At 38.1% G+C, this 12,695-nt stretch overlaps 1 protein-coding gene across 3 annotated transcripts in view; it reads left to right on the forward strand.

The window, feature by feature from the left end:
• Window positions 1–3,417: 3,417 nt before the first annotated feature.
• Window positions 3,418–12,695, forward strand: part of LOC126763933 (uncharacterized) — a 61,294-nt gene continuing 52,016 nt past the window's right edge. Inside the window, exon 1 of one of the 3 annotated variants that reach the window (XM_050481705.1) lies at window positions 3,418–3,826. The gene's annotated coding sequence lies outside the window, so the exon portion shown is untranslated. The remainder of the gene's footprint in view (window positions 3,827–12,695) is intronic. The other 2 variants (XM_050481706.1, XR_007667702.1) reach the window with 2 other exon arrangements.

Genomic DNA, 12,695 nt, shown 5'->3' on the forward strand with positions numbered 1-12,695 from the left:
AAGACCACCTTTTGACCTGATTACGTCAAAAAAAATTTCCAAAATGTTCTGGTTCAATCGAAAGGTCAAAACGTAATCAATTGTCTTAAGTCATCCAGCAGCAATTTCAAAGCATTATTGCTTTGGAGTATACCTATAAATCATAAGTAAAATCAAAAACTGTAGAAAATCAACTTATCTAAATATATATGTAGCTTGAGTATTACCTTTTTGGAGTGGAAGCAAACCATTTTTACCAATGACTCTCATTGATGAAACCAGCTCCGTCATCTGTTCCAGTACATTATTTGAATCCATTGTTTTAATGCGGCTTTATCCTTAGGGAAATGAAAAAATCTCCACTTCGTAGCACTATTTTTACCATTGTTATTATTACAACCGAACACTGCACAACGCATTTTAAAAATATAGAATTTAACAATTAATATAACACTTGAAAACACAATTCGAATTCACTTTCAATAGCGCGGGCGAATAATAAGTCAACCGTGACGTCAGCAAGAACAGCTGACTGAAAGCAAACATGCGCATTGCGTAATCTCTTTCTCTATCATTCTTGATACGAGACTCTTTGATTCGAGAGAGAGCTGTCAAAACTCGCATTTTTTATAACATTTGTCAATGATGCCACTGCTGAAAAACATTATATTGAGTATGTAATAAATTACACAAAACACTAAATAAAATACTTTGAAAATGCATACATATATAAAAGCTAAAATACAAAATCATTAATAAATTTACATTAACATTTATTTTGCCAAAATATGTTCGCACAGTTCAAAGAAATTTCATTTCACACTAATATCGTCAAGTAATTATAGCGCTTTACTTCTGGCATCCCGCCTTTTCTGAAATCAACTGTCAAAAATTCCCTGATTGAGGGAAAAATGAGAGCCAATGCGAGAGTCTCGTATCATATTATCCATGGTTCAAATGAAAACAAACAAAGATGGCTGATTTCTGCGTTTTTACCACGAACTCAACTGTTCACACATTTTGCTCGCTAAGGAAGAAAAAGGAAGGAAGGGAGTAGCGTTTTTGACTGGTTCTGCTATAAATTTTCCTTAAATCACAAAGAAAATATTTATGTTACTACACACATATATACAAACATATTACGCACAAAGTTTATTTTCTTTGTTTATTCTCTGTTGTAGTCGAGCGAGAGGTTGCGTGAAAGACAATCTCTTTCCCTCCGCATTTATATAATTAATTAGAACTTTTTCAGTTAAAACGAAATATTTTTTTGAGATATGAACCTAAAATTTAATATTATGTTAAGCTTAAAATAAGAAAACTTCTAATCGGGAATAATGGGATGCCCAACTTATTCCAGTGTGAGAGCGCCTCAAAATAAGCGTTTTTTATAACATTTTCCATTATGGCCAGATCGTACAAAATAACAATTTTTGGGCATTTATTAACCCAACACCCAACATGTAGTACGTATAAAAATTACTAAATAGTGGTTATTTATTATATAGAGAAACTATTTAAATCTTTTTAAAGAATATTAGAACAACTGACTTTTGTCCTTTCAATACCCAATAAAAGGATTTAAGCTTGTTAGCTCTCAATCATTAAATGTTTTTAATCATTTTCCATTGAAAATAAAACTATGATGCTTCAAATTACAAAACGTTTCATAAAATATCTTTAAATTTCACAAATTTATTTAATATTCATTGTTTTACATTTTTTATAAGAGGTCTTGAACGATGCAACAAATCCCTCCGTTTATATATTCCAGTCAACTGTCAAAGTTTAGGTGGTTTTGACGTTTAGCAATTGTTCTCTCACTTCCAGTGAGAGAGGAGTTGGGCATCCCATTATTCCTGCTTCTAATAGTGAAATACATATGTATGTATCTGGGAGAAGCATGAAAGGCAAAGCGTTCTTCTTACATACCAGATGTTTACTTTGCTTCTAACAGCCCTATTCTGAAATAACCTCTCAACTGAGTTGAGAGGAAAAATTTGAGAGATTTCTTGTGAGGCATATTTTGTGAGGCTATTCTTGCTCAAACCTCATAAGAAAAAAGCTTAGAAAAGTCACCACGTGAGGTAAAAAGCTTTTAGCTGTCAAACAGCTGTTTTAAGAAAAATAAGCAAACAAAAAAGTACACAACAATGGATAATCAGCTCATGTAAGTAATTTAGCAAATTTTAAATAATATGTATACAATAATTTCATATATTCCTAGGCGAACAAAAACGGAAAGGACAACTCAGGAGCAGCTGCAACATTAGATGCTACGTTAGTTTGGAATTTCGCATTGAAATGATGCTTATTGGAATGTGTTGAAGTGTGTTAATAATAAAATTTTAGGTGAATGTGCCGAAACAGCGACGCACCTTTTGCAAGAAGTGCAAGTGCCACAAGCCACACAAGGTGACACAATACAAGAAGTCGAAGGAGCGTAAAGGTACTCAGGGCAGACGTCGTTACGACAGAAAACAACAAGGTTTCGGTGGTCAAACCAAGCCTATCTTCAGAAAGAAGGTGCGAATTTGCAAGCGATATGCTGCTATTTATTTGCATATTTGTAGAACTAAATTGCCATTGAATCGAGAAAAGATGCTATAAGGCTCTTTTGGTGGGATAGATCTAGGCAATATTATTGTTGAATGCTGAAAACTTTACAAACTGCAATTGTACGCTACTGTCAGTTGCTCAGTTGGAACATTCATACAAAATTATACATTTGTACAATTGTATATATATTTTTTAGGGTATTTATACCTTTTACTAATAATTATTTATTTTCGAATTCCTGGCTAAGACCACCAAAAAGATTGTGTTGCGTATGGAGTGCACCGAATGCAAGTACCGCAAGCAGACACCACTGAAGCGTTGCAAACATTTCGAGTTGGGAGGTGACAAAAAGAGGAAGGGACAGATGATTCAGTTCTAAATCACTCGCCCCCTATTCCAAGTCACCATCTGCTTTTTTTTCGCGTTTCGCTGTTTTTTACCAATGTAAAACTTGGGTATGGAATACTCTGTGGAAAAGCATTTTTAACAAGTTATTTGTGAAAAAATATAATTTAAAACAATGTTTTTTAGTTAAACATTGAATTAAAAGATAAATCAAACAAAGTTACAGTTCGTCTTTTATTTTACTTAAGTTATTTTTATGTATTTTTTTATACATTTTTCATAATATCACATAAATGGTGGATGCAAGCAGTTCGTCCAAAGATTTCACGTTTGCTTTGTCCTACTGTTTCGACAATCGGTATTCGTGTATTTTCAAAATACGCATTTAAACCGCACTCATTCTGTTACACCATCTGCTTGATCCTTGATATAGGCCATAAAACGGATATAATCATGCAATAACAAAATTCTCAATTTTTTAAAAAATGTAAAATATTGATTTAAAACAAGACAAACACAGATGTTTTCTATTATGATGGCTGCTTTCACACGTCACAGATATTTGTGATAATAGTGAGCATTTGAGCTTTTGAATTTTCGCCAGAATTAGGTAACCCTCACTATAGTGAGAAACATCTCTGTAGTGAGGTTGGTGACTTTTGTGAGGGCATGATAATAGGGCTGATAATTGATACGATTAAAATTATCACACCTCTTAATAATCGGATTACCAGAGGAACGATTTTGTCATCATTCATCAAAGATTATGAGAATGGCATCACAAAGGGGTTGTTTGTGTTTATTACCAAACGTTTAGTTTCGTGTGTTGTCTTGTCATATTCTGATTGCTTAAACTTGAAATTCGTTTGGGCTTAAGTTTATTCGTACTTGAATTATTGTAATCCAAAATGTGCAAGTGTTTAGCAGGGAACGTAGCATGCTGGTGAGTTCCATAAGCACTTCATAGGACCAAAAAGAGAATGGCATACCCCACATAACACTTCACTATAACGTTTCTGTATATTAATTTTTTAATATTTGTTGTAAATAAAGCTTTATTTTAATTATTTTATTTTAGTTACAATTCTCTGCATTTGCACAATAAGAAAAGGGTTGCCATGGTTATTTTTTTTTCCGCGCCGCGCTATTGTGCAAATGCAGAGAATTGTAACTAAAATAAAATAATTAAAATAAAGCTTTATTTACAACAAATATTAAAAAAAATAATATACAGAAACGTTATAGTGAAGTGTTAGTAAGTGAAAAGTGCATAATATAAGTGAAAAAGTTGTTCACAATATACAAATTACCAATGTAGAAGTTATCAATTTTTCAACTTTAAATGCAAATATCTTTAAAACTATAAGTCAGCGGCAACTATATATATATATTTTCGTGATCTGGAGAACGTCACCTTTCCAGTGATACCCATTTTATTCCCGAAATCCGGGGATGCTATTCTAAATCCCAGCCAAAATATTGATTGAGTTGGCGTTGACTTATGTTTTTGAAATATTTGCAATTTAAGTTCAAAAATTTGGGGAATGTTTAGAATTGCGCCATTTAAGTGCTACCCCCTCACGCCCACTTATTGGAAAGAGGATGGATCGATTTTTTTATTAAACCCCCCCCTCGACCCCGTATAGACCTGTTGGCACAATTCCGATTTCTTCGGCGCCGCGATTTGAAGGTACCGTTGGAAAGAGGAAGTCCTCCTGATTAAAAAATATATAGGGTTATAGGTACCGCAAACGCTTAGTTTACGAGATATTCGACCTTAAAGTTCAAAAATTCCCAAAAATCGAGCATTTCAACAAGCTATTTTACCGCATTAAACACACTTTACTCACATTTTTCACTTCAAATTAATTAATTTAAACTATAAACTTTTAAATAAATCCACATTTTACACTTTTAACAGTTTTTTTACCGAAGAAATCTTTATTTTAAAAATTACATTTTACACTGTAGTGAACATCATGTGTGTGCTAAAATTACGACGAAATGGAGCGCTGCCATGTGATAATAAGGAAATTCGCTGAAATGCCTTTTTTCCCAAAAATTCCTCTATCCATTCATATGGATATGTTCTTTATTTAATTTAATAAACAAATATGTAATATTATATACTAATATTATATAATAATATTATATAATAATATTTAACCATTTTGTAATGAAAACTCAAACTTTGTTTGAATATTAGTGCAAGATAACCAAAAAATATAACCACTTTATAACGAAACTCAATATATATTTTTTTATTTTAACGCAGAAAGGAGTACTATGCAAAAGTACTTCAGTGACCCCGGGTATTCGCTCGACCAGGGTTATTTTTTTAAAGCGCGGCCGAAGGCCGCCAACGCAAAAGGTGTACTACGCGAAAGTATTTCAGTCAGCCCGGGTATTCGCTCGACCAGGGTTATTTTTTTAAAGCGCGGCCGAAGGCCGCCAACGCAGAAAGGAGTATTACGCGAAAGTACTTCAGTCACCCCGGGTATTCGCTCGACCAGGGTTATTTTTTAAAGCGCGGCCGAAGGCCGCCAACGCAGAAAGGAGTACTACGCGAAAGTACTTCAGTCACCCCGATATGATATAAATTTTACAATATTATTATAGATTTTTACTTATTTATATTTATTAAACATAAATCGCATATTATACATATACATACATATGTATAGTATATATGTATACATATGTATATATACATATGTATATAAACAAAGAAAAATCGTTAAGAATCCTACAAATTTGGTGTTTGAGATGTGGCAACGCTCGTTTTCCTCATAATTGTAAACAATCTAGCCTTTGCAACGATGAGTGTTCTAAGTGATTTTTAAATTAATAAATATAGGTAAAATATTACAAAATAAAAGTGAAATGTGAACTTATTTCAATCTTTAAAGTGTATATTTAAATATAACAAGAGAAAACTACAAACTGTCAAATAATCAGTGTTACCTTATCGACATCATTTTTAAAATAACTATAAGAAATAAAGTAAACAGATTATACCCCAAATACGAGATTCAGCAACCTATAAAAAAAATAACCCTGGTCGGTCGAACACCGGGGTGTATCAAAATTTTCGTGTTGAACTCCTTTTTAGGGGGGCGGCCTTCGGCCGCGCTTCAAAAAAATTATCCTTATCGATCCAACATCGGGTGTATACATTTTTTTTCCTCCCGTAGAACTCATTTTTACATAGGTTGTTGATTCTCGTATTTTAGGTATAATCTGTTTACTTTATTTCTTTTAGTTATTTTAAAAATAATGTCGATAAGGTAACACTGCATTCTAACTAATAATCAGTGCTAACTTACGTACATATTTTACAGAAGAACCAAAAGAAATAAAGAAAACCAATAATACCCCAATTACAGGAAATAAATAACACATTAGTTTTTCGCATAGAACTCCTCTCTATATTGGCGGCCTTCGGCCTTCTTCTTCTTAATTGGCGTAGACACCGCTTACGCGATTATAGCCGAGTTAACAACAGCGCCCCAGTCGTTTCTTCTTTTCGCTACGTGGCGCCAATTGGATATTCCAAGCGAAGCCAGGTCCTTCTCCACTTGGTCCTTCCAACGGAGTGGAGGTCTTCCTCTTCCTCTGCTTCCCCCGGCGGGTACTGCGTCGAGTACTTTCAGAGCTGGAGTGTTTTCATCCATCCGGACAACATGACCTAGCCAGCGTAGCCGCTGTCTTTTAATTCGCTGAACTATGTCAATGTCGTCGTATATCTCGTACAGCTCATCGTTCCATCGAATGCGATATTCGCCGTGGCCAATGCGCAAAGGACCATAAATCTTTCGCAGAATTTTTTCTCTCGAAAACTCGTAACGTCGACTCATCGGTTGCTGTCATCGCCCAAGCCTCTGCACCATATAGCAGGACGGGAATTATGAGGGACTTATAGAGTTTAGTTTTTGTTCGTCGAGAGAGGACTTTACTTTTCAATTGCCTACTCAGTCCGAAGTAGCACCTGTTGGCAAGAGCAATCCTGCGTTGGATTTCCAGGCTGACATTGTTCGTGGTGTTAATACTGGTTCCTAAGTAGACGAAATTATCTACAACTTCAAAGTTATGACTGTCAACAGTGACGTGAGAGCCAAGTCGCGAGTGCGACGACTGTTTGTTTGATGACAGGAGATATTTCGTTTTGCCCTCGTTCACTGCCAGACCCATTTTCTGTGCTTCCTTGTCCAGCCTGGAGAAAGCAGAACTAACGGCGCGGGTGTTGAGGCCGATGATATCAATATCGTCGGCGTACGCCAGCAGCTGTACACTCTTATAGAAGATGGTACCTTCTCTGTTTAGTTCTGCAGCTCGAACTATTTTCTCCAGAAGCAGGTTGAAGAAGTCACACGATAGGGAGTCGCCTTGTCTGAAACCTCGTTTGGTATCGAACGGCTCGGAGAGGTCCTTCCCGATCCTGACGGAGCTTTTCGTGTTGTTCAGCGTCAATTTACACAGCCGTATTAGTTTTGCGGGGATACCAAATTCAGACATCGCGGCATAAAGGCAGCTCCTTTTCGTGCTGTCGAAAGCAGCTTTGAAATCGACAAAGAGGTGGTGGTCCGACCATATTTTACAAAGAAGCTGATGCATGCACCCTATTAGTTCTTCGCCGCCGTGTTTGAATAGCTCGGCCGGTAGTCCGTCGGCCCCTGCCGCTTTGTTGTTTTTGAGGCGGGCAATTGCTATTCGAACTTCTTCATGGTCGGGTAATGGAACGTCTGCTCCATCGTCATCGATTGGGGAATCGGGTTCTTCTTCTCCTGGTGTTGTGCGTTCACTGCCATTCAGCAGGCTGGAGAAGTGTTCCCTCCATAATTTAAGTATGCTCTGGGCATCAGTGACTAGATCACCTTTGGGGGTTCTACAAGAGTATGCTCCGGTCTTGAAACCTTCTGTAAGCCGCCGCATTTTTTCGTAGAATTTTCGAGCATTACCCCTGTCGGCCAGCTTATCAAGCTCTTCGTACTCACGCATTTCGGCCTCTTTCTTCTTCTGTTTGCAAATGCGTCTCGCTTCCCTCTTCAACTCTCGGTATCTATCCCATCCCGCACGTGTAGTGGTCGATCGTAACGTTGCGAGGTAGGCAGCCTGTTTTCTCTCCGCTGCGACACGGCACTCCTCGTCGTACCAGCTGTTCTTTTGCACTTTCCGAAAACCAATGGTTTCGGTTGCAGCTGTACGTAAGGAATTTGAAATGCCGTCCCACAGTTCCCTTATACCGAGTTGTTGACGAGTGCTCTCAGAGAGCAGGAGTGCAAGCCGAGTAGAAAATCGTTCGGCTGTCTGTTGTGATTGCAGCTTCTCGACGTCGAACCTTCCTTGTGTTTGTTGACGTGCGTTTTTTGCTGCACAGAGGCGGGTGCGTATCTTGGCTGCAACAAGATAGTGATCCGAGTCGATGTTAGGACCTCGGAGCGTACGCACGTCTAGAACACTGGAGACGTGTCTTCCGTCTATCACAACATGATCGATCTGGTTGGTGGCTCTTCGATCCGGAGACTGCCAGGTAGCTTGATGTATCTTCTTGTGCTGGAATCTAGTACCACAGATAACCATATTTCGGGCCCCGGCGAAGTCGATCAGCCTCAACCCATTTGGGGATGTTTCGTCGTGGAGGCTGAATTTACCGACCGTAGTACCAAATATACCTTCTTTGCCCACCCTGGCGTTAAAGTCGCCAAGCACGATTTTGACATCGTGGCGGGGGCAGCTCTCATAAGCGCGCTCCAAGCGCTCATAGAAGGCATCTTTGGTCACATCGTCCTTCTCTTCCGTCGGGGCGTGGGCGCAAATCAGCGATATGTTGAAGAATCTCGCTTTGATGCGGATTGTGGCTAGACGTTCATTCACCGGAGTGAATGATAGTACTCGGCGACGGAGTCTCTCTCCCACCACGAATCCAACACCAAACTTGCGCTCCTTTATATGGCCACTGTAGTAAATGTCACAAGGACCTACTCTTCTCTGTCCTTGTCCCGTCCATCGCATTTCTTGGACGGCGGTGATGTCAGCCTTTATTTTCGCGAGGACATCAACCAGCTGGACAGCGGCACCTTCCCAATTAAGGGTCCGGACATTACAGGTGCATGCCCTTATCTCGTAGTCCTTATTTCGTTTGCCATGGTCGTCATCAAAAGGGGGGTTTCTCTTCCGAGGCTGTCGCTTTCTTTTCATTGGGGGTGTTTTTTACGTGGCGGGTCCCACCCCCAGCGCACAACCCTAAGCAGGGGATGTTTCGCCTTCTCACATTAGCTCGCCTTCGAACGGATGTTCTTAGGCTACCCAGAGGATACTTGGTCAAAGACCGGAAGTTGTGAGCTGCTTGAGCCATGTGTAAAAGAGCCACTCCCAAGTGAATGGCGATCAGAGAACTTTCCTCACTTGCGTGAACTTCTACACATGACTCCATCCTGGAATGGCGCTTCAGAAAAAATAACCCTGGTCCGACGAACACCTGGGTGTGCTCAGTTCTTTCGCGTTGAACTCCTTTTTGCGTTGGCGGCCTTCGACCGCTTTAAAAAAAAATAACCCTGGCCTATCCTATTTACATCACTCATCTTACGATAATGAATTTTGTATTGACGTCATAATCATTATTTTTTTCTTATTTTTGTCACAATACTCGTGCAAAATATGGTAACACTAATTTTTTGCTTGTTTGCAACCATTTCTTATTATATGAATAAACGGTATTCAACTAATTTTTAATATAATGTAATCTCTCACTATTTAATGTAAAATAAATGGTTAGAAACAAATTCGTGAAGTGTTAGTGGATATAAAAGTTAAAAATATAAGTGTAAAATTCATTATAAATAGGAGAAACTTCTTCTTCTTAATTGGCGTAGACACTGCTTACGCGATTATAGCCGAGTTAACAACAGCGCTCCAGTCGTTTCTTCTTTTCGCTGCGTGGAGCCAATTGGATATTCCAAGCGAAGCCAGGTCCTTCTCCACTTGGTCCTTCCAACGGAGTGGAGGTCTTCCTCTTCCTCTGCTTCCTCCGGCGGGTACTGCGTCGAATACTTTCAGAGCTGGAGTGTTTTCGTCCATCCGGACAACATGACCTAGCCAGCAGCCGCTGTGAACTATGTCAATGTCGTCATATATCTCGTAAGCTCATTATTATGCGATTTTGCGTAAAGGACCATAAATCTTTATTTTTATTAAACATAATCGGTTGCTGCATATTATACATATACAGGACATATGTATAGTATATATGTTATAGAGATATGTATATATACATCCATATGTATATAAACAAAGAAAAATCGTTAAGAATTATCTACAAATTTGGTGTTATGACTGTCAACTCGTTGAGAGCCAAGTCGCGAGTGCGACGACTGTTTGTTTGATGACGAGGAGATATTTCGTGATTTTTAAATTCACTACCAGAATATAGGTAAAATATTACAAAATAAAACGGTGGTGTTGAACTTATATCAATCTTTAAAGTGTACCTTCTCTGTTTATTTAAATATTTTCTAACAAGAGAAAACTACAAACTGTCAAATAATCGGAGTGTTACCTTATCGACATCATTTTTCAAAATACACAGCCTATAAGAAATCAGACATCGCGGCGTAAAGGCAGCTCCTTTTCGTGCTGTCGAAAGCAGCTTTGAAATCCACGAAGAGGTGGTGTGTGTCGATTCTCCTTTCACGGGCCTTTTCCAAGATTTGGCGCATGGTGAATATCTGGTCGGTTGTTGATTTTCCAGGTCTGAAGCCACACTGATAAGGTCCAATCAGTTTGTTGACGGTGGGCTTTAATCTTTCACACAATACGCTCGATAGAACCTTATATGCGATGTTCAGGAGGCTAATCCCACGGTAGTTGGCGCAGATTGTGGGGTCTCCTTTTTTATGGATTGGGCATAGCACACTTAAATTCCAATCGTTGGGCATGCTCTCGTGCGACCATATTTTACAAAGAAGCTGATGCATGCTCCCTATTAGTTCTTCGCCGCCGTGTTTGAATAGCTCGGCCGGTAGTCCGTCGGCCCCTGCCGCTTTGTTGTTCTTGAGGCGGGCAATTGCTATTCGAACTTCTTCATGGTCGGGTAATGGAACGTCTGCTCCATCGTCATCGATTGGGGAATCGGGTTCTCCTTCTCCTGGTGTTGTGCGTTCACTGCCATTCAGCAGGCTGGAGAAGTGTTCCCTCCATAATTTAACTATGCTCTGGGCATCAGTGACTAGATCACCTTTGGGGGTTCTACAAGAGTATCGGAGAAACACGCGTTTGAAATAGTTGAGTTTTTAAACTTTATATGAAAATATCTCGGAAACCATAAGTCAGCGGAACTATATATATATATATTGTTTTGATCTGAAAGACCTCCTCTATCCGTGCATACCTATTTTAACTTTACTTTCCCACGATTTCAAGTTTAAAAGTGGTATGGTTGGATAGATTTTATTTTGAAATTTATCGATATACATATAGTAACTTTTCCTTTCATATTATACACTTATACTTCACTACAATGTTTCTACATATTTACTTTATATTAATTATTTAGATATTTGCTTAAAATAAGCAATTCATTTTTTTCACACATATTTCATTACATGTACTGAACAAACGACAAACTTTATCAAATATTTCTTACCACTGGTGGGGGAAAATAAATGATAGTCAAGTCTTGTTCTGTGAGAACTATTTCATTCTACGAGAAGTGTTTCATTCTGCGAGAATTATATTTTATACCCTGAACAGGGTATATTAAGTTTGTCACGAAGTTTGTAACACCCAGAATGAATCGTCAGATACCCTATAAAGTATATATATAAATGATCAGTATATTGAGCTGAGTCGATTTAGCCATGTCCGTCTGTCTGTCTGTATGTCCGTCCGTCTGTCTGTATATATACGAACTAGTCCCTCAGTTTTCAAGATATCGTTTTGAAATTTTGCAAACGTCATTTTCTCTTCAAGAAGCTGCTCATATGTCGAAACGGCCGATATCGGACCACTATAACATATAGCTGCCATATAAACTGAACGATCGGAATCAAATGCTTGTATGGAAAACTTTCACATTTGACAAGATATATTCACGAAATTTAGTATATATTATTTTCTAAAACAACAATGTAATCTCCGAAGAAATTGATCAGATCGGTTTACTATGGCATATAGCTGCCATACAAACTGAACGATCGGAATCAAGTTCTTGTATGGACAACTTTTACATTTGACAAGATATATTCACGAAATTTGGTATAGATTGTTTTTTAAGGCAACAATGTAAACTCAAAAAACTTGTTCAGAACGCATTACTATAGCATATAGCTTCCATACAAACTGAACACATAGTTACTAACAGAAATGCACCTGTGAAGGGTATTTAGCTTCGGTGCAACCGAAGTTAATGTTTTTTCTTGTTTTAGTCTGATTTTATTTAGAGTTTTCACGTATTTATATACAATTTTAAGAACTATCTTAACTATCTTAATATATGTGTATGTGTGCATGTTCATATGTATGTAGCACATTGTTATGCTACAAGCAGAGAGCATTGTAGCAGAACCAATGCAGAGAAATGCAGGTGTTTGCCACACAACTCCAAAACACGTTTAGTCCTAACGAGTTTAGTGATGGATCCAGCAATGCGGCAGTCAGCAATTTTTGGGTGTTGCTGGTCAAATGGAATTTCCGGCATCTACGTCTATTATTCAAATTAAGGGAAAAACTACCAATGCCTTGTTATTTGCTGCTTAAGTCTTACTTGCATAATCGGACGGTCCATGTTAGATCCATTGATGCTGAGTCGGATTTGA

Source organism: Bactrocera neohumeralis, unplaced genomic scaffold (assembly GCF_024586455.1).
Source record: "Bactrocera neohumeralis isolate Rockhampton unplaced genomic scaffold, APGP_CSIRO_Bneo_wtdbg2-racon-allhic-juicebox.fasta_v2 cluster09, whole genome shotgun sequence".
NCBI lineage: Eukaryota > Metazoa > Arthropoda > Insecta > Diptera > Tephritidae > Bactrocera > Bactrocera neohumeralis.